At 42.3% G+C, this 23,084-nt stretch overlaps 1 long non-coding RNA gene across 1 annotated transcript; it reads right to left on the bottom strand.

Moving 5' to 3' along the window:
* Positions 1 to 13,488: 13,488 nt before the first annotated feature.
* Positions 13,489 to 22,947, bottom strand: LOC140661621 (uncharacterized). Its single transcript, XR_012045829.1, has 4 exons — positions 22,632 to 22,947; positions 15,435 to 15,571; positions 14,899 to 14,964; positions 13,489 to 13,571 (listed from the first exon to the last, which is right to left on the bottom strand). It is a non-coding gene; the product is annotated as an uncharacterized lncRNA (long non-coding RNA).
* Between the last annotated feature and the right edge of the window lie 137 nt (positions 22,948 to 23,084).

The following is a 23,084-nucleotide window of genomic DNA, read 5'->3' on the forward strand; positions in this document are numbered from 1 at the left end:
TCTTAAAATCAATGAGACATGTACACATGCCTCTTATAGACCTGCAATGTGCGCTCGTACATTTTCTAGGCTAAATGCTTTCATATATAACAGGAAGAAGGAAATAAACTCTGAACAAACAGAATTTTGGTTTTTTTTTACTTGGATCATAGATTTCTTCTGCTTTTCCAACAACTGTTTTGTAACTATCTTTTTCCTGACTCCCAAATCACATAAAAAATCTGTTTTATGAACAGAGTATTTCAAACCAACTATAAAACAGCATTTGCCATTAAGATGTAGGGTTTTGGCTGGATGATTAACCTAGCTGGACAGCTAGCTCACTGCATGGAAGTGAAGACCAGAAAGATTTGCATCAGGATTTCTTGGGGTTTCATTCAGTACTGCCCACCTACAGCACAATAAATTATACCTACCTCAGAATGGGCTGTCAATGCACTTAGTATTCTATCTGGTAGACCAGAGAATTCTAGATAAATTACAGGTAATATTTAACCATCCTTTCTGAGCAAAAATGAAGATTCATCTGTGTTCCAGCTGCACCTATAGAGTAAACACTGGATGCAGGGTGGTAGGGACTTAATCACCAAAAGTTGTGAACAGGGAATACATTAAATAATTAAGGAAATCAGCCAGAAAAAAAAGGCAGAAATAGGAACCTAAGTACATAGAAATAACTGTCCCGTTGGGCCAGACCTATAGTAGGTGGACATTGGCATAAATCCACTGGAGTTTATATTTAATCTCTAGAGGCTCTTACTTGATCACTCTGGCATTGCACTTAATATACTTAAAAGGAGATAAACTTGGGAAGTGTATTTTATGGGAAAGCTCATCAATTCCAGAGTTTGCAGAGCAAATAATATTTTTAAAGGGCCTTCATAAAATGCAATACTGTCGCAGTTACGACATAGCAATTCTTCTAACTGTGGAAGAGCCACACCCTGCAGCGGTGACAAAGAGAAGCACACACTTTCATGTTGCCACTTGTAGACCAAGCTAATTGCAAAGTGCCCTGCAATCCTCACTGGGATGTATTCATTAACCTGAAAGAGCAAAAAAGGAGATTTACTAACTCCACCAAGTTTTCATATTTATGTTTGGATGGAAGAGGCAGACTGAAGTCTCAAAGGGTTATCCAAGACAGTTGGTCATAGTCAGGGGAATTATCAGTTACTCTAGGCTTAAGCCTACAAAGAATTTTTAGTGCTGTCGCTCTCATTTGAATCCTGCGGAGCTAAGCTTGCAGCATAAGACCTGTGGACAGAGGCAGCTCCCAGCCCTTTGTCTGGATGACTCCTGCCCAAAGCAAACGTACTGAGACTGTGCATGTTTTGGAAGGTGATGCTGTACAGCCGGAAGACCTGAGAAACTCCCAAACCTCTCAAACCGCTCAGGAAAGCATGTATACTTCTGAGGCTGTGGAGTCAGGCATGGACCGACTCGGGAAGCTCTAGTCCTTGCTTGCCCTTTAACTACTGTTGTTGGTGAGAGTGGGCAGGATTCAGACATTGTTTAGTCCCCAGTAAAGAATTAGCATTTTGACACATACGAAGTACTTTATTAAAATCATGGTCACTAAAGACTTTAGCATTGTCTGTGCACACAGACCATGAAGAATGCCCTGGTGATACCATGCAGGGGACTTAGAACCGCTTCCATTTAAGCCCAAAGCCAGTTTGCACCAGCCTTTTCCAGCCTCGGACACTCCTACCCTTTCAAACAAAGTAAATACTATGTTGCAAAACCTAACAGCTTTACTGAACTAATTTCTATTTTCATGTGGCTCTTGAAGAATGTCAAATTAATTTGATGTAGCACATAATTCACATTCTATAATCTGTAACACTCTATAATCTGTATTTCATAACCCAAACTGTTTCAGTAATTATCTGCTTTAATTTTTACAGACTTTGTAAAAACCAAATCTGCAGATACAGCATGACATTTCGGAAGTCTCAAACTCTTGCAGATTTTACAGAATAAACAAAAGTCAGTTTAGAGAAAAAAATCCAACCCCAAAAAAGAGTATCTGCCTATATGAAACAGTCATGGCAGCTGTAAGAATTTTATTGCTGTTTGTTTGAAGTTATTCCTTCATGTCAGCTGCCAGCCTGGTAGTATGAGCCAAGTAAAGAAAACCTGGTATGGGTTTAGCTACCTGTCATTCTGTCAGGGCCTTACGTATGCCTTGTATAAAATACTAAGCATGATGCCAGTAGCTCTATATTAGGTAGCAAGGAATAAAAAAACCACCTGATCCAACCCCTATAAATAATGGGTGTGTTTACAAACTCCGTGCCTGAAGACACGCTTATTGACTTGGATGACAGAAGTTTTACCTTTGTTTCTGGTATTTTTGCAGCATGCTAGGCTCAGCTCTGGTAACTACAAAGCAGTGGGAGACTTTTCATGGACTTGAGTGGAAATTGGATCAGGCCTGAAGTAAGGCAAACAACTGCTTGCTACTGAACATGCCCAAAAGAAAAATGAGGAATGGCTCGTTCATATTCCCATGCTCAGAAAAGACACTTCCAAGATGCTTCCAGCAGGGAAGATGGGCCTCTGCTTTATTGAAATCCTGAGTTACAACAGTTCCAGGCAATTTGCTTTTCCTTCTTCTCAGTACAGTGCCACATGAGTAAAACAGAGCTAAAGATACCCACTGATGTAGAGGCTGCTGGGAGACCCATTCTTTGTAAAGAATGTGTTAAAGAAGAAGAAATGTAAGCATCGTGTTCCTTGCAATTAAGACACCTCAGAGTGACCAGAAGATGTGAAATTAAAAAAAAAGAGGCAAGAACAACAGTAAGAAAAGTAAAGCAATAAATATTACCTGTGCTATGACTGGCTGGGCAAGCTTGCCATCCCAAGGCCATTTCCATTCTCTGACCATTTCTTCATCTTTATTAGTCACCAGAGCTCCTTCCTGAGAAAACATCACTGTTACAGTGCTGCTGTAAACAAGCAGAAATATGAAACCTGTTTTTCCTGGTGCATCTCAGTAAAGCCTAAGCAATCCAAGAAGCTCTCTTTGATCTATGAGTCTTTAATTAAAAAGCCACTTTGCATATCCATGCCTTCATCAAGCTTTTCTCATGCTACAGGCCTGTGAGGCAGGTATAAATAATTATCCCTGTGATACAGATAAAAGAGTTGGGTTAAATTCTTGTTTTAATAATTAAAATTAAAAAGAAACTGGTGCCAAATGGTATGATTTTAATGCCATTTTCACTTACTAGTACATTCCTAGGAGTTCTAAAACACTTCAAATTCTATTGTAAATTTAAAGGAAGAAATAAATAACGTAAAATGGCATGTAGATGCCATTCATGTATGAGCCTTCAGTTGACAGTTTCAGGAATATTTTTATGTCTCTATCCTTAATATTTATTAAGAATAATATGTATTCTGATGCTTCTTTTATCTACCTGTAAGCAAATAACACTTGGTGACCTGCAGAAAGACATAAATTTTGAAACACATAGAAAAGATCCTCAGATCATCAAAAAAGTTTTTTAAAGTGGATTCTGTGTGTTGATGGCCTTCCTTGGACACAGGGAATTGGAGAATTTTGAGGTTTAAAGTACCAGGGATAGTCGTAGGTTTGCTCTTTTTTCTCTCTATTTAACACAGCAGCTGAGTTTTTAATAAAAGATATGTTTGTCTTGAGTTTCCACTGGGTTTTGAAAAATAAATACATATGTATTAACAAGGACAAAGCAAGAAGCACCAGGAATCCTGAGATTTAATGCTTGTACTTTATATTTTCTATGTATTTTTGCTTGCTTTTCCATAAAGTAAGGTTGGCCAGTGTAGATAAATTTGCTTGGTTTGATTTTATATCCTAATTGAGAATGGTTCAAAAAATTTCTTCTAATATTTTGGACTCCTAGACTTTTTTTTTATAAACAAGGGCCAGCTCCTTCCAGTAGCTATGAGGGCACTGAACTCCTTTTAAAGTCCTTTGATACAAGAGCTGAACAATACTTCTCTGCACAGCTCCAGTAAAACATACTCCTCCCACTGCAAGAGCTCATTCAGGATGGTAAGCCAATGAACTTAACTTCTTTAAAAATGAAGGCAGCTGCAAGTTAATGTGTCCCTCATTTTTAGCTACTGTTCCTCTCTGCAGACCATGAAATTTTCATCCCAGATGTCTTGAGTACTCCAAAGTCACTAAAGGGGGATAAAAGAGGAAAACCAAGAAAAAGACTGTGCTGTAAGTAGGAATCAATGATAATCTTTGTTCACACCATGTAAAGGTGCAGGAACTACACAGAGAGATATAAACAGATGGTAACATTATCCAGAAGAGAACTGCTGATGTTCAGTTTACATGGTCTGGTGGGCCTGAAGCTTCAGAGGAAATCACCTGCGTGCTTGCTTCCCACAAGTAGGGATCTGCTCTTTACAACTGCATTTGAAATCGACACAGAGGATATTGAGAATATCAGTGTTCATCCTGCAGCTTTTGTTAGATAGGTTTTTAATGACAGAGCTATCTATGCCCTTTTAGCTAGGGGACCCACCCGCAAAAGGAAGAAAGCTGTATAGGATAAGCATCCAAACAAATCCTTGCAATTGTTTTAACAAGATGGTGTAACACAAACCTGGGAGAATAAATGAAACGCAGTGAACGAAATAGAATCATGATGAAAATGTAAAACCATGAGCAATACTTTTTAAAGGACTTTTCTTAAAACATGCATCTAACTAGGATCCAGTGAAGACAATTATAGCCTTAATTTCCATCCTTATTAAAAACAGACTCTAGAAAAAGGAGCTGGAAGGGACTTACAGAAGTCACTCAGACACATTTAAATAAAGGGAGGGGCCAAACAACTCTGCAAATATTTGGTGGTGGCCAGGCACAAAGATCTCAGTTCTTTGTTGTGTGTATATTATTCCAGATTAGGCCAGTAGCTCCACTTTCTCCTTAAAGTTATGCCAATTATTTTTAATACAGAAAGTCATAATGATGATTGAACAATACATAGAACAAATAGCATTTGATCAGCTCTTTTTAGGACCTGTATAATGCATTGCATTGTGAGGCACTAAGAAGTGGCAGGGGTGGAGGGGGTAAGAGGGTGTCTGCATTTTGTCTGTGTGGAATATCCGTCTGCAGCTCATGACATGCATTCAAGGCAGCCAGAAGGCTGGCTCCCAATTGCCTGCTGTCTCCTTTGAACGTGTAAATTTTCTAGTAAGCCAAAGTGCATCCTGTCCTCACAGCATGGGTTTCACAAATGGGAAATTCAATTTTCAAAGCGATTTCTGTCCGGCTTAGCAATTTAGATAACATAGTGGTTTTGGGCTGCTTGAAAAAATGGTGGCATTTGACTCCTAGAGGGGACTTGTAGAGGGGACAAGTTCCTTCACCTCCAGGTTCCTTCACCTCCAGCTGACCTGCAAACAAGATGAAGTGGTGTTTTTCATCTTCCCACACAAGAAGATATCAATCTCTTCCAATGCCAAACTCTCCATGGACTATCAGTCTGTCTGAGCAAAAGTTTGGTCACCAAAGACTGTGCCTGGCTTTACTTTTTTAGCTGAAGAGAGTAGATGAAAAACAACCAACCAAAATAAACCCAAGCCATTGTTAGACACCCAACTAAGATATAACTCTAAGCTGCAGAAAAAAAATTGTGTTGCACAACATATCACCCTTCTCATGTCCGTTATGGTTTTGAACATTGTTCACATCCTTGTATAGCTTCATGGTCTCCGCTCTAATTTGCAGCATCCAGCAAGTGCTCATAGTGCACCTACCTACCTGCTAGGAAGACAGATGCTGCTATGTCCAAAAGGGGTGAAAGTTCCAACACAGAGTGATCTAGAGAAGGGCTAAATATGTTGGTATAGAAACCCCCATATGGGAGACTGCAGCAGCTTTGGCAAACAGCAAGATACTCAGAAGGATAGCTAAAATGAGAGTCAAGGAGTTAACTTGTTATCATTCTCCACTTTTATGGATTCTGCTACATGCCCCTGCAGAGAACACAAGGACTAACACTCTCTATCAGCTCTATATCCTGGGTGTTTGGGCCAGATGCATACGGAGAAGTGAAGCTACTAACCCAGTCATCTCCTTCCTTGAACAAGTCGGTTGGGAGGGATGGAGGATGGGCAGAGCTCTCAGTACAAAATCCACCCACCTGACTAAGCTTAACATGGCTGGTACAGGCCAAAAGTGACCTTTGCAGGAGCAACATATGAATCAGAAATACATTTATGAAGCACAGTATCTTCAGTGGTTTTCCCTGTGATGGAGCAGACTGTTCCTAATCCAGTTTGATGACTGTGACTGATCAAGTGACCTTTGTTCAAGACAAGGTTATACTCTAAATGGATTGCAGTTTGACACCATTAACTTGTAACTGCATTTTTCATTCTGGAATATTTCATTCTGAGGCATGTCCACCCACCTGACACATACTGGGCTTAGTAATTATAATCTGACTCCCTGGCTATAGCTCTGTTACTATATAAATACAGTCTGATAAGAAATGAACATTTTCATGTAGCCAAGTCTTGGAAGCTGGTCAGCTACACCTTAAGTCTGAGTCTTCCCCCCCTAGAAGTCCTCCCACTACCTCGCATACTCTTGCTAGAATTCACATGTGCTGTGTAAACAGAAAGGATATTAAATGAAAGATGAGCCATCGTTCAGCCCATAGTGCAGTTTTCTCTGATGCTGTGCCTGCTTTCTTGACCGCTGGGATCCGAGGTTTGCCTTATGTCAGCTCTGGTGTGACAGTCACGCCAAGCTGAACCTTCCATGTCCTGGAGAAATTTTCATCTCTGTGATCACCATAATGCCAGAGAATAATTGGTTTGTCAAACCCTGCTTCTTTCAGCTTAGATGTTTTCTCTTCTCTGTTTACATGAGGGAGGAAAAAAAATTACACCTCTGATCAGTTCTTGCTAAGCAGAATCCTCAGGAAAGACTTCCATTAATTTAGAATGAACATAAGCAGAAAACATACCTTGATTTGTGAGTTTCTCAGCTGAGACAGAAATGATCAAGGTTACTAATTTAGCTAGGAGTTCAGGCAGCCTCACAAACATCAGTGAACAGCCCCATTGCCTGTTGAATTTGTTACAGACATTTCAGTACTTTGTCACTGGACCCAGCCCATGAGTTGCAGAAGAGTGTGGAGGTTCAGAGTTCTTACTGATCAGCATGGCCAGCGTGAGTGACAGTGAAAATTTCTGGTTTAAAGTCTCAGCTATTGCACACTTACAATTAGCTTAGCAAGTCACGAGGTTTGTATCTTCAGCTACAGTATGAGTAAAATGTGCCCAAATGTTTGTTCTTCTCTAATCTCCTCCTTTCTACTTAATGCAGAAGAACCTGCTGATCTCCCCATTCCCTCCCCAAGCAGCATCAGCCTGAAGTGGCAGATTTCTGTTTTGTTTCATCAATAATGTTTCATTAGGGCCTCTCTACAGCTAATGATACGATTTTGCAGTCTTCTAAATTGTTTTTCACAGGAGAATCCTGAGGAGCTTTGTAAACATTGATGATAAATATTATTAAACACATTAGTCTCAGATAGAAAGGGGTCCAGTAAGTTGCCCAAGACCACATAAGTCACCTGTGGTTAAGCTGGCACTAGAACTGACTGCACCAACCCTCTACACATGTACATAGTAGAGATCCTTTGACTGTGAGGGGCAGTCAACTTGACCCCTGTTGAAAGTCTGTCTAACTGATTTTTTTTCTTCACCTTCCCCATCCTGTATTCCATATACCCATTGTGCTACTCTTCACTGCTATTGCTTACTTCATCCTTCTGAGAAAGAACAATACTTAAATATTTAAAAAATTCTTTATCTAACAGCCAAATTCGTATTTATTTCAGTCCCATGACTGATCTTGAGAAAGAAGCAGAGAGAGTTTGAGGCTGGCTAAATTAACCCAAACCTAAGAGACAGCTATTTAGTCCTGCCAGCCTTTGGCTGACATCCTTTCCAGTTAGACATTCTATGTGTATTGTTCTACATGTATGTATGAGTGCATGCATCCATACTTTTATCTGTTAGTCTTTAAGCAGTTATAAAAATGTGCAGGTCATCACAGTAGTATTAGGTAAATGAAACCATTAAAGGAAAAAAATGAGCACAAAAGCTGGTCAATTTTGAGGAAATCTAATTATGTAAAACATCAGCTGATTGATAGAAATCAAAGGAATATTTTTGTCTTCAAGCCAATATTTCTTGCTGTTTCAATTTTGCCACAAAAAATTGCTCAGTATAAACTTTTTGCTGACCATGCTAAGCATAAATATTCGAGAACACTAAGCCAACCTTCATGGCACTGACACAGGAATCTGGTGACAGCATCGGGGTATTGCAATATGAAGAACAGCATTTTACTTCCAACCTGATGGGCCAACAGGGTCTGCAAATCCTGCAAACATGCTCAGGTCCTGTGAAAGGGAACACTTTGCTTGTAGGGAGACCCTGTGACCCCATTTGTGGCATAAATGTTGTCTTCAATTAGATGACTAAATCAGCTGACTGCAGAGCTTTTGGGAACAGTAATATGGCAGACCCCAGAATAGTTACACCACAGACAACCACAGGTATCCTCCGTGTTTCGATGAGCTCTATCCAGTTCTTCTTAACAATTGCAGGCTGGGGTGTATCAAAACCCAGAATCCAGAAGGATAATTTCATTACATCCAGATACATTTCAGAGTGTTCTCCAAAACAGGTAATTCTAAGACATGATATGTCTCATGGGTGGGAAGACAACAGCGTTCATTTAAATAATCAGAAAATATGATGTTTCCAGTGTAAACCTCAAATATTAAGCTTTTTTGTTGCTTTTCTTTTTCTTGGCTTTGCAAACACATTATATAGCTATTGGAGGGTGACATACAGAGGTTGGTCAAACAATGCAAACTCCAGTTTTTGCTGCAGCACCAATTCTTTTGGACTTCGGGCTACTCAGTTCCCCAAGGAATAAAGCGGTGATAATAACCCATTCCCGGATGAATAATATGCTAGTGTACTATATTGTACAATGTGCAATACATTGTAGCATGTACACTCTTACACACTGAAAACGGCTTGATGTTATACAGCCACTAGCTGCTAAACCTATTATTATGAATGATTATTTTTCACCTAAGATACAATGCTGATTTTATTAAATCTGAATATGTTTATAATTTTGCCAGTGTATAGGAACTGTCAATTAAATAGCAGGATATGTAACAGCTGAAATTCAGAAACTGTGCTGTAGATACAAAATTATACAGGTTAACTTTAATAACTGTCCTTGTAAGTAATTAATGCTTATAATTAGTTACCAGCAAAGATTTCTTTCATTTAAACCTAGCCTGCTTTATAAACTCCAGTACTTCTTCCTCAGAGAATTGATCAGGCAGGGTAAATCTTAACTATTTCTGACATCTCCTTGATACTATTTTAGCACTATAGTTGGTACTCAGAGAATGGCTGATGTATTTGGAAGCTACCATCCATTTTAGACACACAGCCAGTTCTCTATGGAGAGCCTCCAGGGTGTTAAGGCTATCTTGTGCTATGTAAAAATAGAAGGCTTAAGTATAAGCAGCAAGAAGAAGTCTAAAGGCCTGATTCTGGCCAGAGTATCTCATGGCAATCTTTTTTCAGGCCCTAGCAAGGCAACAGGCTACAGATCACAGCAAATTATCAAAATGCAAAAAGGTTTTCATGGACCATGGTTTCTTTTGCAAAAGATATTCAAACAGTTTTTCACAACTATTGGGAAGTTTATCTGCAAATTAATCATAATCAGAAAATATTGTCTCACCACTAATCTCTGAAAATGTCTCTGTTGAGATAATTCTTAACTTCTATTACAGTAGCTAAAATAAAAGTGTATGTTTCTCTTTCATGAATAGTGAAATGTTAAGCAGATCTCTAGGAGTTTTCAAAGCAATAACGCTCTCCAGACTAGCGTGTTGGTTTGGTTAAGTGGTCTCCCATAATCTGTATTCTTCATCATGAAAACATCGCCATTTATTCTAATTTTGCTTATGGAAGTAAAAACATCCGTTTGTTACATTTGTTTTTGAATTTGTTCTAGCCTCTCCAGTGTCCACACATAAGGCAGCTTCTGTCGAATATCTTCAGAATTTGAGTCAGAAAGTTGGAAAATCCAACCTAGAGAAACAGAATGAGAAATTAGAATTAAATGCCTAAGTAAAGACTGATGTTAATGTCAGTCCTGTTCTATGGCATCTGTCAATAGAAAATCAGGTTCATTCTTATGAATACAAAGTGCTGAAGCTTTGGGAATTGCCTTCTTAAACAGATTAAACAGATTCTTTGCCTTGAAGAATGCAATGCAAGAAAGAGGGAATGTGCATTGTATGCACCTTCAATTGAAGAACAGAAAATTATATCTAGGAAGAAGATGGGAATCCAGAAAAATGGATTATTTAAATAAATTCCAGGTTAGACCTTCATATGAACTACCTTAACTTCCCACATCAGTCACAGTCACTGTTTGATTTGTGTACAGCCCAGGACCGCTGCTGAAAAAGGATGCAGATAATGCAGACTCTTCAATTATTCTCAGCAGCAATCTGGAGAAGTAGTTGGAAAATTAAGCCATGCACCGCTTTGAGCAGCAGGGGCACAGAGTTCTTTTAGTGTGCATTTCTGTAAGAGATCTGTGGTTGCAGCTGCACTACAGCAGGTATATTTTACTTAGTTCACATTTGCAGCATTTGTGGATGATTTCAGAAGGCCTGTGGGAGTGTGGAGGAAGAAGTTCCTTAACTTCTGGAGATTTTCAGTTATTCTAACTCGATTTATAAAAAGGTGAGAAGACCCAGGATGAATGGTCAGGGTGTGATCTCTATTCTGTCTGAACATCTTCTGTTGCAATGGTTAGCATCAAGAAATCAGATTACTTGATGTGAAAGTCCAAATGAGGTGATAAAAAATGGCTACAGACACAGACTGCTAGAGAATGGGTCAAGCAATTGTTAAAATTACTGCAGGGAAGCTCAGTTTCCCTAGATTTACTGTTTCACTATGAACGAACTGAAAAGCAAGTTAGTCAGAAACAAGAACCCAGTGGGTTAGAACTGCAGTTACAGAAATGCATGACCTGCTGCTGCGCATTCCTTTCACCAAATAAAAAATAAACCTGTGATGACAGACCAAGCAAATGGGAGCTCCCAAGAGATAGCAAAGGGTAGGGACAGTTTAGTGGAAGCTGGTTGTCTCGACCCTTTAGACGTTCATCTGTGATTAAGAAAACTCCAACAGCTGCCTGACTATACAGTGCACTGGCAGATCCACTGGTGGGGCGCTGAAGGGAAGTGTGCATGATCCTGAGATCACTGAGACAGGAGAATAGAGAGGCTGCTTGTGAGCACAAGAGCTAAAGGTAGAATCAATACTCTTGCAAACTTAATAGCTCAGAGACACCAAGAGCATGCAACTGTACAGCAAAGCGTTTCAGAAGTGCTGTTGCTTTGTTACAACCAGAAGAAACTGGATACCACATTTTCAGAAAATTACAAAAGAGGGTATAACTCCCTTCAGTGCCTATATAGTTGCTTATGGAGCTATTCCTCCATGCTAGGATTCTGGGTGTCTCTGCAGCACTTTTAACCTTCACCAGCCAAGGAATTTCAGTTCTGCAGTCCTGGTGGCACCGGACCAACTTCATGGCCAGGATTAGGAAGAAAATGCACAAATGTTTTTTTTTTACACATGGCAATGTTATTACAGAAATCCAAAAAGAGGTGCAGAGAAAGCAGTTCTTCCCTTCAGATCATCAAATTTGTCCACGTTTTAGGCAGAACTGGTATAATGCCTTGTGAAGAACTTTTCAGTTAGTGCATTAGTGCTCCCATTCAGAGCAAAAGCTATTAAGTCAAATATATGTGGTCAGACAGTTTCCAGTAGGGAAAGGCTTAAAAGAATATCCCAAAGCAATTATTCACCCTGTATTCTGCTAGCAAAAAGTAGTGGACCTGCAGTGGCTATGTAGAAAACCTTGTTGACAGATGATCAGAGATAATCAGAGAAGGACTGGGTATTTAAAAACAGATTGTATCCAAAAAGCAGGGAGGGTTATTGCTTGACAATTACTCCCTTCTCATTCTAATCCATCCTTTAGTTAATTCAGGCAGTCAGAACAGCTGTCCAGGTACTGCATAATTCTAACCACCTCTGCTAAGCACCAGCCATCCAGCCGAGCTGTCTGCCACTCTTACCTCTTTCCTCACAAATGCTGGATGAGAGCAAGTAGCTGATAGTGACGGGTGACTGGCCAGCATCATTTTGCACAACAGGAGCTAGACAGGAAGAAGGCAGAGTGCAATGCTCATGATCACACGTGCAAGGGTGAGTCAGCTTTCAAAACCATAAAAACAAAGATTATTCTTTTTTTCTAAAGAGGAAGACTACAGTAGCACCTGCAGGGCTGGAACAGGCTTGACCCCAACCTATGGCTCTGCACTGAGGATTACTGACACTTGCTGAATGAAATGCTCTGGATGCAAATGATTTTTACTGGCGCAATATGTTATGACTCTATCACTCACCCTGAAAGAAGAGACTAAATATGCTTTGATAAATGGTTTGAAACATTGCCCAGTTTCACCAGCTTTGTTCTTCTAAGTGTTTGTACTTCTTGCTTCAGCTGCAAAGCTATTTCATCATCTCCTAAAACAATGCTTTGCAGAGAATTGCAGTATAACAAGCTATAAAGTGGAGCACGTTGGCCTACCCACCCAACAGAGAGTGTAGTCTCAACAGAAAGTGCTTTTTTCCCTTTGCGGCCAAACATTACAACACAGCACATGTACACAGCACAACCTTACCTTTACTTCCTATAGGCATGTTTGATGCTGTCTCAGGCTTTCTTTTTCCTTTGTAGTGCAGGCTGGTAGAGCAAAGCTTTTCTTGTATCGTTCTTTTCTGACGGCAGTGATTTCACACTCTGTACATTTGGACCCCGGAGCACCACTCTTAACCTCCTCTGAGGCTTGGCTTCTCACAGTTTTGTACGCTAGTGACTTCTGGTGCCATTTACGGTAATCAACCCCCTCAGTGAGTTCTCTCCAGCTACAGGTTAGCACATTCACAAGTCCCTGAGGGAAACCAGTCTCATACCTAGCAAGGAGCTGCAACTTCTCTCCAAGTTCCTGTAACATGTTAGCAGCCAACAACATGTTCAGTGGTGAGTCCTCATCTGCCTGTGGGATCAAAGATGTTTGGGAGATCTTTGGGTTTGAGTCCTCCGTAGTGGTTTTACACAGGGAATGACAATTTTTCTTTTCTTGTTGTATCATCATTTACGAAACCATCTTCATGCCTTTCTGTATGCTCACCTGTACAGATGGCACTCCTGCCTTCAATCGGGCTGAGGAGAAAAAAAAGCTGTATCATTAAGTGAGAGCGGTAACAGTTAAAGAACACAGAAAAGAGACCTCTTAGCTTTGCTACCTGAAACTTATGTGGACAGGCTGGCAGTGCTCCCTTTCACAGTTGAGACTGAGCCACATTTCCTCCCAAGGAAGACACTCCGAGATCAAGCTCAGAAATACCTGTGTGGAGCAGCACAAGATTTAGTGCAGCCATTGCCAAACCAGGGAGTCTCTGCACTGACAGTGTATGCTTTGGACTATGCCCGCTGAAGTGCAATGTAATGTAATGTAACATGCCAATTGATTTCTTCTCTCCTATGTAAAATTATTTTCTCTTCCCTCAGTAAAATGGTAATCAAATAAATCCAAAACTTTGCTTTCTTAGATGTGACATGCAAAGGACTTTTAGATGTAATGAAACTTTGAGTGTCTAAAGAAGTCTTCTCCAGTAGCTGCTGATTCTATATACCTTATTTTGTGTTGGGCTTTTTTTTTTCCAGTTTGGGAACTCTGATCTTCCAGGTTATGAGAGGACCATCTTTATTTTAAACTATAACAGTTTAATTAGAGGACTGCCAATGTGGAAAATTTATTAACAAGTTTTAGGAGTCTTAAAATCTAAAATACAAAGAAAGTTTACCAAAAAAGTCTTAGTCCTCAAGCCTCTCAACACACACAAGCTTAGCTGTAACCACATGGTTACCCCTCCAGTTTCAATGGTAGCTTCTTACACTCTTTAAGTTGAGTGCAAATGTGTTCATAGACTGAAACAATCTGGAGTAAATTTCTGAAATTCAAAAGCAAGTTAGGCAAAACAAGGTTTGTCCTTGGAACAAAAATATCAGTTTAAAGCAAATGTGATGAAACCTGAATTTCAAACCCAGTTATCCGGAGGAGTCACACCCCAGAGGAATGCTGTGAACGCTGGCTCCCAGTACGTTAGTCAGCAGACATGAACTGCATGAAATCCACAGAGCTCTGCAACATGCTGTTGTTCAGTCCGTGTCATAACAGTAGAACAAGGCTATTATGTGGCATTCTTTAACTAACTGCTCAAGATTTGTACGTTAAATATATTGAACTCATGAAATGCTGACAGCAGAAATGAACATTAGGTACTACACCTCAAGGAGTTAGGGTTAGGGGTAGGACACTGTCACCTTCCCTCTGCTCACACTGCATGGCACGATGCCAGTTCTGGTCATGTGCCTCCCCTCTCTCTCCCGTTCTGCCTTGGCCACATCTACCTTGGGACTCCTTTTTCTGTCTTCCCTGAAAAAATAGTTGACAGAAACTTCCCTGCTCCCACCACTACTGGTGTCACACCGTTCCCTGGGAGTAAAGCCAGGGAGAAGATCTGTAGTGAAATATGAGGACAGCTCTTCTGGCCCCTGTCTTTCATTCTAGTTTTCATCTACAACAAAATTAATGTTTCCAAATTAAGACTGGAGGAGGTGTGAAGGGGAAGAGGGAAGTAGAAGAATGTCCTGGATATACAAGAAAATACCTGGTCAAAGAAGTATACAGGTCCTGCCTCCAGTGCTGCAGCTGTAAACATTGGTTCCGTTACTCCCTAGAATGAAGAAGGGGTGGAGCACCCCACAGGAAAATGGTTATGTCAGTGTTATCCCACAAGCGTGAGGTCATTTACCCGGTGTGTGAGACGCCAATATACACACAGGGCAAAGCTATTTTATTTCATGTGTGCGCAGACATGGGTGCTAGGTGTTAGCTCCACAAAGCTAGCACGAAGTTCAGTCATGCAGGTACAGTATTTACATGGTCTAGTTATGCATATGCATAAGTAATTACACAAAGCAGTTTTCTATTGGTCTACATTTCTCTTATTTCAACTTAAAGCTGGAGTGCTACTTTAATATTCTGCGCATCCTCAAAGGTGAGGGGTCTCTGCTTGGGCCAGGGTCTCCAGCTCAAGGGGTGTGACTTTTAGTATTATAATGAGGACAGTTTGCGTGAGGGTGCTTCTTATCACACTTCTGCTAGTAGTTTCAGATGGTTCCCAAAACATCTTAATTAGCTTACATATTTCTCCAGGATGTGCTTTACTCCCAAGGACAGTCATTCTTGATTAGACGTTCCACGTTCCAGTCTGAATCCCCTTTATCAACTTTACATAAGTCCTGGCCTTCCACCAGCTCCTGATAGACTACATCAGCAGGCTGTGAGAAAGAAACTGTTTATGTTTTTTACGCTAACAGTGAAGCTGAGGAATTACTTTCTGTGTGAGGCCTTGAAAATCTGCTTCAAATAATACAGGAAGCACCACTGTATGAATGGGAATACATTAATCATAGAATCATAGAATGCTTTGGGTTGGAAGGGATCTTTACAGGCCATCTAGTCCAACCCCCTGCAAGACCAGGGACATCTTCAACTAGATCAGGTTGCTCAGAGCCCCGTCCAACCTGACCTTGAATGTTTCCAGGGATGGGGCCTCCACTGCCTCTCTGGGCAACCTGTTCCAGTGCCTCACCACCCTCATTGTAAAAAATTTCTTTCCTAAATCCAGTCTAAATCTGCCCTCCCTTAGTTTAAAACCATTGCTCCTTGTCCTGTCACAACAGGCCTTGCTAAAAAGTCTGTCCCTGTCTTTCCTGTAGGCCCCCTTTAAGTACTGGAAGGCTGCTATAAGGTCTCCCCACAGCCTTCTCTTCTCCAGGCTGAACAACCCCAACTCTCTCAGCCTGTCCTCATAGGAGAGGTGCTCCAGCCCTCGGATCATTTTCATGGCCCTCCTCTGGACCCACTCCAACAGCTCCATGTCCTTCTTGTGCTGAGGGCTCCAGAGCTGGAGGCAGTACTCCAGGTGGGGTCTCACCAGAGCAGAGTAGAGGGGCAGAATCACCTCCCTCGACCTGCTGGCCACGCTTCTTTTGATGCAGCCCAGGATACGGTTGCCCTTCTGGGCTGTGAGCGCACATTGTTGGCTCATGTCCAGCTTTTCATCCATCAGTACCCCCAAGTCCTTTTCTTCAGGGCTGCTCTTGATCACATCATCCCCCAGCCTGTATTGAAAGCGAGGATTGCCCTGACCCAGGTGTAGGACCCTGCACTTGGCCTTGTTGAACCTCATAAGGTTCACACAGGACCACTTCTCCAGCTTGCCCAAGTCCCTCTGGATGACATCCTGTCCTTCTGGCGTGTCAACTGCACCACTCAGCTTGGTGTCATCTGCAAACTTGCTGAGGGTGCACTTGATCTCACTGTCAATGTCATTGATGAAAATATTGAACAGCACTGGTCCCAGTACGGACCCCTGAGGGACACCACTTATCACTGATCTCCATCTGGACACTGAGCCATTGACCGCTACCCTCTGGATGCGACTATCCACCCAATTCCTTATCCACCGAACAGTCCACCCATCAAATCCATATCTCTCCAATTTAGAGAGAAGGATGCTGTGGGGGACTGTGTCAAAGGCTTTACAGAAGTCCAGACAGATGACATCCATTGCTTTTCCCTTGTCCACTGATGTGGTAACTCCATCGTAGAAGGCCACTAGGTTGGTCAGACAGGACTTGCCCTTGGTAAAGCCATGTTGGCTGTCTTGAATCACCTCCCTGTCCTCCATGTGCTCTAGCACAGCTTCTAGGAGGACCTGTTCCATGATCTTCCCAGGCACAGAGGTGAGGCTGACAGGCCAGTAGTTCCCAGTGATTAATGCATCAGTAGATTAAATTATATGAAGTTGATTACAAAACTGAAGATCAAAATATCAGTTTTTGATAATTTAGGTTTATACTACTCTAAACTAGTGTTTTCATGATATATGACCTACAATTATTTCTGATGATAGGTAATGTTTCAGTTTGTTACCTGAAAAAGAAGACTGCTTGCATCTGCAGTTATGACTCAGTGAGTACATCAATAAATATGCCTTTATTGAAAAAGGGATTTTATGACTCTATCATAAATATAACAAATCTATTTGAAAGATACCAGTGTGGGGAACCCTAACTCTGTGCAGCCTTCCATCCCCTACCAAGACTGCACACAGGCACAGAAATCTGCTGTCAGGGAGTCGCTCACTGTAGCACATCCTAAGGCACATTATCTGCATGCATGCCTAATGCAATAGCTCCTTATCACAGAAATGTAAGGAGTCTTTTTGAAGCACTGGTCCAGACAATACCTTGTTTTGTTCATGTGAATCTTGTAACTTAAAAGCAATTTTAAATATGAGCTCCAGAGCAGGCAATAAACTGGCTGTTAAAGGAGAAGCCGCTGCCCGAGCATTCACACACCATCCAGGGAGTTGCACACACACCACCTGAGACTTTAACTGCTAGGACCAGAGTCCCTTCACAGCGGGCAGCTCCAGTGAGCTGGCGGGTGCCCCTTTTTGACTCCTCGCTCACACTCACACTCACTCTCAGGCGCTTCCTCTCCCCTCTGGCTCGACCCTAGGTTTCCTGAAGCAGAGTCTCCGATATGACGTACACCAGATGAGTTTATTGGTACAGCAGTGAAAACAGCTCAAGCTGGGTACCTCCAGAGAGGGACCCAGAACAAAGAAATCCCTGGGTAATTACACCCTTACAATCTAAACTCCCCTCCTCTCAGGAGACAGTTTAGACCGATAGTAGTATTTGGGTCTGGGGTCTTCCCGTTCTTCATTGGGCCCTTTCATTGTCTCTAGGTGGGCTGATTCTTCTCTTATCTCTAAGATCGCAGCTTTTGCTAAGGTTGAAGCCTCCTTATCTTTCTGGTTTGCACCGGTTTTGGGGGCCTTCCTTCATGTAGCCAAGTAAAAGTTCAGTGCACGGTCAGTGGATCTAGGTGAAAGTTCTTGTGGCCTAAGACTTCAGCAAGCCTTGGTACTAATGCTAAAGTGACTACTACAACACTGACTTACTTTTATATTTCACAGCATACATCTATTCATGCAACCTGAAAAGCGTTTGCTTTGCCCCAGTCTGAGTGCACAAACAGTGGTCTGTGCTTCTCAACGTGACTTTCAGCAGTAAGAGAGATGAAATTTGCTTCTTTTCAGAAGCACTCATTGCATCCTTTGAAAATCTGCCCTCCAAAGGAGACAGATGTTGTGACACTAGCTGATGCAAGCCAGTATGTTTGGATTATGGCTGACAGGCTGTAATCAAACTACTGTTTGGTGGGGAAAAAAAAGAAATTGCTAAGGAGTGTGGAATTAAGTCCACAGTGAACAGTGTTAAATGTGAATTCTTTGGCTGCTTTTGTCAGTTTTAACTTTGATTTAGCTACTTCATCTAGGTTTCAACTAAAATCTTAGAGACGTCGTTTCAGAGTTAAAGAAGCCCTTTATCCTGCTCATGCTAAGGAAGACACTTTCTGGTGACAGCTGTCATTCCCATAGGAAATGCTATGAGTGATGATGGCTGACGAAGGACAAGTGTCCTCTGTCCTCAGCAACTGGTGAGGGGGAATACCTTTCCTTCTAGAGTTCATAAGACATATTTGCTCTCATGCAAGAAACATTTTCTTTGTCTACATCCAGCCTTTAGGCCCGATATTAAACCTCTAGTCATAAAAATTGTCCCATTTACTTCAGTGGGATTTTTAGAGCTGAGTAAGGACTGAGTTTTGGCCCTAAGCTAGGAAAAAGAGTATTAAAGTGTCATAAACACATAAATAATGGCATCAGTCCCAGAAATACAAACAGAAACAAATACAACATCCTTCTGTTCAACTCTTCTTGGGACTGATATAGGCCACTTACTCCCTAGTCGTCCTTCCTCCCCCTCTTTCCAGGATTAAACCACAGCTGTCAGAGACAGCTCCCCCACTCCATTCCATGCCATTTCTTGACACTTACATACAGCTTGAAAAGAAAACACAAAAGAAAGCATAACATACCCTGAAAGAAGTCTTTTCCTGAAGATCGTAACTTCTTTTGCTAGGAAAATAAGTGCAATGGGAGCTGCCTCCTTGGAAGAAAAAGAAGAGGTGAGTCTCTGTACTGTCTTTCAGGAAAGGGTTTCAAGTCCTGCTGCTTAGTTACCACGTTGGACTGCATTCAGCCCTTTCCTTAACTCCCCAGCCACTGCCTGCGTTTGTCCGGGAGGCTGGGTAGGAAAAAGGAATAGCCAGTGTGAGAAAACGGAAAAAAAACAGTATCTTTCTCCAGCTAAAAATGGTACTCACATGTCTTCTGGCCTATGGTCTGTCCAATACTGTCTTCTTATCATGCTGCCTAGTATAGCATGAAATTGGAAAACGTAGCATTCATTAATATAATGCGTATTAAATGCTAGGAACAGCTGACTGGCAGTAATAGAAGAAGGACAAAAAAATCTGAGCTGGTAAGGGCATGCTACAAGATGTGGCTCACTCTCTCTGCTTCTAAGAGACCAGATCCTCTTAAAAGCGGCCAGGTGGGGAATGTGGAGTCCAGTTGTCAGTCTGTTCATGTTAATGCTTTCTTAATGCAGTCAGTCCAGCTTCCTACTCCCACTTTGCAATTTTTTTCATACAGCATTCCTATTTTTGCATGTTGGTTATGATGCTGTTATCCTGTTGGCCATCTGTACTCTCTTTATAGAGTATAGTGCTAATTCTGGGGCTGGAAGCAGTGTAACCTGGAAGGTGCTTAACTTCGCTCCGTCCAGCGTGCCCTCTTCTCTGCAAGCCTCATGAACACAGCTTATGGAGTGCTCCTGGGTCCACTAACAACACCTCAAACTGTAGAGATACATTGTTAATCCCACCTCTTCTAGCTCACTGCCAGTTTTCTTTCACCCTGCTAGGTTTTAGTCATATTATTTGTTAAGTAAAGTGTGACTCCCCTCTACAATTTATTTTCAGCCTACTTTTTTAAGGAAAGGAGGCTTATGCAAATGTCCAGTTTCATCCAGATTTGGCAGAATAAGACACCCAAAGATAATGACGCCTGAACACACTTCATGAAAATCAGCAGCTGGGTAGACGATAGAGGCCAGAGAAAGTGTCCCCACCTAAAGAGAGACAGGCCAAACTCTGCTGAACTGTGTGGCAGCAGTCAGCTGGCCAACTGCACAAGTATTACTACAGCGCAAGCCATCTCTCTCTGTTGGGGTATCTCAGTGATTATGAATGGTGCTGGAGTCATTCTGGGGAGGAAAAGAAATAACCTTCTCAGAAAACTGGCTTCATTAATTCAGCCGATGACAGAAATATTTGTTCTGCTTGCTGCCCTTTTTCCTCTGATGCCCTTACTTCTGGATCTCATCTCTGCAGCCTCTGCACAAGACATATTCATACCTGCCTTATCTTTCCTTTATCTATCTCTGGTCAGTATCTCTCCTGTATTCCCTGAGCTTCTGTAGACTTTATGGCCTCCTTTATCTGCGACTTCAGTTCTAGAGTCAACAAAATCCATGGTCTGGCAACTTGTCTGTTTTGGCACACACCAGAGCAAAGGGACCAGGAGCACAAGCTAGTAACTCTCTCTTTCAAGCTGTCAAAGGCACCAAAGGGGATATAGCGAGGGGTAAGAACAGCCTGGTATATGAGAGACTCATGAATTAAAATCAAACGCAAAAGTAGAAACACTGCTATAGGATCTCTCAAAACCATTACAGTGTCCAGCTACAATAAATGTACAACAGGAAGGTCTAAGATGACTCAAATGGAGAATTCAGGGAATTTGACCCGATGTTCCCCCTCCCCCTGCCACCAACCACAAAAAACCCAGCTCTGTAGATTCCTCTTCTACCTAATTAGAAAACTAGAATGGAAAGCAATAAACAAAAAGTGTTCTAGGCAACATTAGTGCACATGCTTTTGTGTCATCCATTCTCAGTATGAAAAAGAGCTGTTCCTCCATGGCTCTCTTCATCAGCCTCAGACAACATCAATTCTGACTGGAGCAGAGGCAACAGAACAGCAGTAAAACAGCAGCGAGTGTTAAATGGCTCACCTGCTCTATCATGCAAGGTTTATTCTGCTTTAAGCATAGTGATAGGACCCTCCTGGAAGTGGTCCAGTTGTATTACTTGACCCCAGCATATAACAACATGGTTTAAAGGGGGAACAAGTGGTAGCACAGCAGTTCCCAACTGGTGAGGCATGTCTCACTGCTCTGAACATGCCTTAAGCCCAGGCGAGTCAGCTTCCCAGCACCCAGCCTGGTCCCATGAAAGGCCCAGCTTTCATGTTTCCGTGTTCAAGTGCTCTTACAAGCAAAAGCACTGGAGAACATGCTGCTGTGACACCTGCACAGACCAGGATGGAGTTTGTTTGATCAGTACTAGAGCATCAGCTTAGTCTTTTGAAGCCTTGTACTTGCTGAGAATTGTAGCAGGCCAGGAGCGAGGAGATGCCCATGGGTGTGAGCCAAGGGGGAAAAATGGGAGCAAGCACCTGGCCTCAGTGGGGCCAATTTGTACCTCTTTGAGGTACAAGGTATTACCAGTTTCCCCAAGCAAAGATCTGGCTGCAGAAGCATTTTAAAACACAGCTATGCAGGATAAGGCCCATTTATAACCTTTGTATGTTATAAATTATGGTGACACTATATTATACTACATACTGTAAATACAAGTTGGCAAGAGTTGTTAAAATACACCAATAAGGAAGAAAAAAAAAATACATCTTTAGTCAGCATGGTTATATTAGTAGAAAACCTGTGAAAAGTGTAAACTCAGTACAGGAATTTCAAGAATTAGGCTGATTTAATGAACCATTAGTGGATGCCAGTAATATTGATATTTCTCCTTGGTTTTCTAAGTAGTGGTGGAAAGGGGACAAGGCAGTGCCCTTTACCATGTATTAGAATCTTCCCTTTTTTGCTCTATGGGACTTCGAACAAGTTATTTTTTCTTACATTATTTTCCTTCCGTACAAGTTCTCTCTCATGTGACTTAGTTAATTTGTTCAGTGTTCTCACGTTGTAAAAGCTTAACAGTCCTAAATGTTGTAAAACCTTTCACGACAGCTGTTCCTAATGGGAAAGGCCTACTTTGTTTTAGCAGCATTTTCCATTTTTTATTCTATTTCCCCAAGAAGATACTTGCTGATGAAGACAGAGTAAGTTTCTGCTTTTGGCCCTCAGCCCGCACTTCTGAAATCTTCCTTTGTGATGGCTACCGGCTTGTCATCTTATTCCACTGACCCTCTCCAAACTGAAACCCAACCACACGAAAGCGGTTTGTGTCGCCCAAGCAGTTTGGACTCCTCCAATTCCAGCCCGCTGGAAAACACAGACCAAAAAAGGCCTTTCAAACTCAAGGGCACACGCTCCCCCTAAGAAACACCTACGCATGTAAAATGCATCCGGTCGCAGCTCTGCGTGTCCGTGGGGACTACAAAAACGAAGCACGAGATGACCGGCCATAGGACAGAGCTTGACGACAACGACGGCGCCGGCACCCAGCGGTGCCCACGCCGCGGGCCGGTGACCCAGGGGCAGGCTGCGGGGGACAGCGGGGCTGCCGGGCCGCGGCGCTCCGAGAGCACGGGCACGCTAGCAGCCGGCGGCCAGGCCCAGGGAAAGACGAGAGGCAGCGGGACGGCGGCAGGCCGCCAAGCACAGCCGCCAGGCACAGCCGCCGAGCCCCCTCGTCCCCTCACAGGCCTTCCCCGCGCACCGGGCACGGCGCGCCTGCGCGCCTGAGGGCGGTGCGGTGGGAGGAGGGAGACGGTAGGAAGAGCTTCCCGCGCTCTTCCTCCTCCCCTCCCTGGCGGAGTCCTCCAGCCTTCCCGGCGTGCCCC

This window comes from Ciconia boyciana, chromosome 1, assembly GCF_034638445.1.
Source record: "Ciconia boyciana chromosome 1, ASM3463844v1, whole genome shotgun sequence".
NCBI lineage: Eukaryota > Metazoa > Chordata > Aves > Ciconiiformes > Ciconiidae > Ciconia > Ciconia boyciana.